General features: G+C 35.9%; 1 pseudogene; it reads left to right on the top strand.

The window, feature by feature from the left end:
• Positions 1-3,030: 3,030 nt before the first annotated feature.
• LOC118718966 lies at positions 3,031-3,522 on the top strand (annotated as a pseudogene).
• The last annotated feature ends 659 nt before the right edge of the window (positions 3,523-4,181 follow it).

Below are 4,181 nucleotides of genomic sequence, written 5' to 3'. Positions count from 1 at the left end.
CAAGGAGAAATTGAACTCAGAGTACCCTTAGAGTTTCCATGATCAGGATAGGGTATCAAGCTTAGTTCCCATAGCTACCAGCCATTAGATTCTTATTACTCCTGGGAAGGGGCTTTGACTTGAGTGAGGCTGCTACCTTTGCTGAGAGCAGTTGCTAGAAAGGAATCCAATCCCGAGACATAAGCAGCCGATTCTCCCTGTTGCTGGGAAGTAAGATCTTTAATCGGGAATGGGAATGTGGGCAGCAAACAACAATATACACTGAGTGGCCAGATTATTATGATCTCTGAATGCATAATAATCTGACCACTCAGTGTATATATATATTAGAGACCCGGTGCATGAATTTGTGCATGGGTGAGGCCCAGCCATACTGGCCAGGGGAAGGGGACATGGGCGGTTGGCCAGCCTGCCTGCTGGTCCAACTCCTGGTTGAGAGAACAATTTGCAGGTTAGCCTTTTATTATATAGGATATACACTGAGTGGCCATATTATTATGATCTCTGAAGGCATAATCATCTGGCACTCAGTGTATGTTACACCTCTAAGAGAAAAGAAGAATAATTTTGGAGGTATGGGAATTTTGAAAATGTTTATATTTATTTTGTGTAATTATTTAACTTTCCCCAATCACTTTGGTTAGATACATCTCTAATAGGGTTTGGCAAACATTTGTAAAGGACCAGCTAGTAAATATTTTAGGCTTTCTTGGCCATATACAGTTCCTATTGCATAGTTTTCTTTTTTTCTTATTTGTTACAACCATTGGAAATATCAGAACCACAATTTTCTTTTTAAATCTGGTTCAAGGCATTTTATGCAGGATGGCTGAAGACTGAAATTTCCTTAAGCTATTTTGCTCATAACTCTGACTTTGAAGGCTAATCAAATGATTCATACAGGCTGCCATACAAACTGAATAACTGCTCAGTGTGCTAGGATTAACAGGTGACACAATATCCTGTGTCAGGGCATAGATCTTGGGCAGGAGATGAAGAGAATCTGCGCTTTGATGTTGCTGCTAAGAGGCTCAGATTTATTATGAAGCCCTCCTTGGATAGAAAGACCAATCGTGAATTTATCAAGAAGCCTGCAAGCATTCTGAAAGCGATTTCTCTGCATCTCAAACAAGAGTCTCATGCAGGTGTCAAAGTTATCCGAGACAAAATGTCAAAAATCTGAACATGAGGAATTTTTGTGTGCAAGTAGGTGATGTCATTAGCCTGAAAATGTGTCCTTCTACTTAAGATGTCCTTCCAACCAGATGATTTTTCTGACCTAAATTTTTCACCTTAATAGTCCCATTTGCTTTCTACCTGTCTAAGTACTGGTTTGGCTTTCATTATATGTGCCAAAAAATAAATATGAAAACAATATTTCCTACCTTTTAGACATCATCAACAGAGTTACGAGAAACTTCTGCTTCTGCTTGTGAAAGGCTTTAACACTTCTTGGGAAACAATTAGGACATCACACATGACAGCTAAATGTCCAAACAACACTGAACAGGCAAGATTCTTGCCAAGTAACTAGTTCTAGAATTTGGGTTGCAGGACTGAGCTAAGACTAGTTACTTTACCTGAGGCACCTAGAAAATGGGTAGGTTCCAGGAAAGTGCTGAGGATATGGCCAAGAAATCTTGAGATTACACTGCTGGTCAACTGCACTGATATTAATATGACAAATGTAAGAGCCAGAAAGCATACAAAAGGAAAACACAACATAAAGAGAATTGGGAACAAAGCAAGGAAGGTCATAGGCAATCATTTTTAATGGACATAAATGGAACTGAGATCAGGAAATGGACTGAGCTGGCTTAAAGGAAGGCAAGCCTCCCCCCCCCAAATATTATAAATGTTTTTATTAGGATATACACTGACATATATAAAATAATATGTACAATTTAAGGGCTACCAAATCACTAATCTTAAAAGCATCTACTTCTTTGCTAGTCATATTCCTAATACTTCTACAGGGTCTTGTTATATTATACAGAAAGAGACAGGGGTAACATAACCATAGGATATCATGCTCTAGACATGTCTGATTGGTCCCATAGTACTTGACTCCAAACTAGGCAAACATTGTGTAACCAACAACCATAAAAATTCTTTCTTAAGAAATACATTGTATATATCTCAACTGTACTCAGAGATTGGAAGGTTCTAGAGCTGAAAGGCTACATAGAGTCACCATGTATCTGGTACATTTAGAAAAGTAAAAGAAGTCCATTTTCACATAAAGAAAATGCAGAAGAGACTGGAGTTCTAGAAAAAGTGTGAGAAACAGAAAGGCTATCTGATTTAGTAACTGATAGTTTAATACAGTGGTCGGCAAACTGCAGCTCACAAGCCACATGCGGCTCTTTGGCCCCTTGAGTGTGGCTCTTCCACAAAATACCACTGCCTGGGCAAGTCTATTTTAAAGAAGTGGTGTTAGGAAAAGTTTAAGTTTTAAAAATTTAGCTCTCAAAAGAAAATTCAATCATTGTACTGCTAACATTTGGCTCTGTTGACTAATGAGTTTGCTGACCACTGGTTTAATAAATCTCTATGAGCAAAATACATATACCTTGTGACTTGAAGTCTCCATTTACATCAAATGCATTCCTCCTCATTGGGGCCAGCCAAAATTAAGCTTTAACCTTTTGCACCCACAAAGGCTTTAGTTAGAGGGCATATTATTATTGGAATTCTTATACATTATCTCTATATTTTCAGAAGGCCCTGAAAATATAGAGATAATGGAGATAGCTAAAAAGAATGATAATTCCAAAAAAAAGAGAGCAGAAGGTAGAGAAGATACTAATGATAAGCTTTGCCAACATTCAAATTAACATGGGAATTCTGCCTGTATAATCTGAAATGTCTGTGCCTGTGAATATGCACATTGAATATTTAAATGTATAACATTTTATACATTCATCATGTGATTACAATAACTGCAGCTTTGGAATTTATTATTTTTTAATTTTTTTGTTGAGTTTATTGGGGTAACATTGGTTAATAAAATTATATAAGGGTGGCCATCGAAGAAGCACCAGCGGTCAAAATGAAGTTCAGTTCCTTTGTGACTTCTGACTGGAGCAAGAACCATAAAAGGCATTTCAATACACTTTCCCACATTCACAGGAAGATTATGTCTTCTTTTCCCAAAGAGCTGGGACAGAAGTACAATGTTCAATCCATGCCCATCCGAAAGGACGGTGAAACTCAGGCTGTTTGAGGACATTTGAAAGGGCAGCAAATTGGCAAAGTAGTCCAGGTTTACAGGAAGAAATGTGTCATTTACACTGAATGAGTGCAATGGGAGAAAGCTAATGGCACAACTGTTCATGTGGGCATTCACCCTAGTAAGGTGGTTATCACTAGACGAAAGCTGGACAAAATCCACAAAAAGATCCTTGAACATAAAGCCAAATCTTACCAAGTAGGAAAGGAAAAGGGAAAATATAAGGAAGAACCAAATAAGAAGATGCAGGAATAAAGTAATATTATCTACAACTTTCATTAAAAACTTAACATGAAAAAAGTATATAGTTTTCAAATATACAATTCTATAATACATTGTCTGTATATTGTATTGTGTGTTCACAACTCCAAGTCAGTCTCCTTCCAATACCATAATTTTTGATAGACTTAGAGTTAACTTCACTCATAGTTCATAATTATTCAAAATCATTTTAATATATGTGTTCCTTTTATCTTTATTTCTTCTTCAAATTAATAATGATTATTCTCTATTGTTACTCAAGGGAAAGAAAGCTAGAATACATATTTTTATGCAATAAAATGATTTTTAGCTGAGTTATCAGAAAAGTTAAATAGGTAAAGTTTAAAAAAAATGAAAATTTCATTATTTTCATGATGAGAAGGAGAAAATTGGATAATTTCTCTAGGGGAAAAAAGTCCAAAGGGAAAATATGCTGTCTAAAGAAAAATCCTATCAAAGTTTATTGGCTATAGTATGAAAAATCTCAAATGAAAAAGTATAATTCTAGTTGAAAAGTAGGCATTTCCAACTTTGTTATAAAGGCCCAAAGACTGCCATTTACTTATCTTGATACCTATAGTTATTCCTTTTTTTCTTCTCTCTCAGGCTTTGTACTATTTATATTTTTGGATAGCTTAGTCAGTGATAAGCATATTTTGGTGATTTATTAAAAATACTAGGTCTTATA

The sequence above is a fragment of the Pipistrellus kuhlii genome, unplaced genomic scaffold, assembly GCF_014108245.1.
Source record: "Pipistrellus kuhlii isolate mPipKuh1 unplaced genomic scaffold, mPipKuh1.p scaffold_m20_p_15, whole genome shotgun sequence".
In the NCBI taxonomy this organism is placed as follows: Eukaryota; Metazoa; Chordata; class Mammalia; order Chiroptera; family Vespertilionidae; genus Pipistrellus; species Pipistrellus kuhlii.
This window is presented reverse-complemented; position numbering and strand designations above follow the sequence as displayed.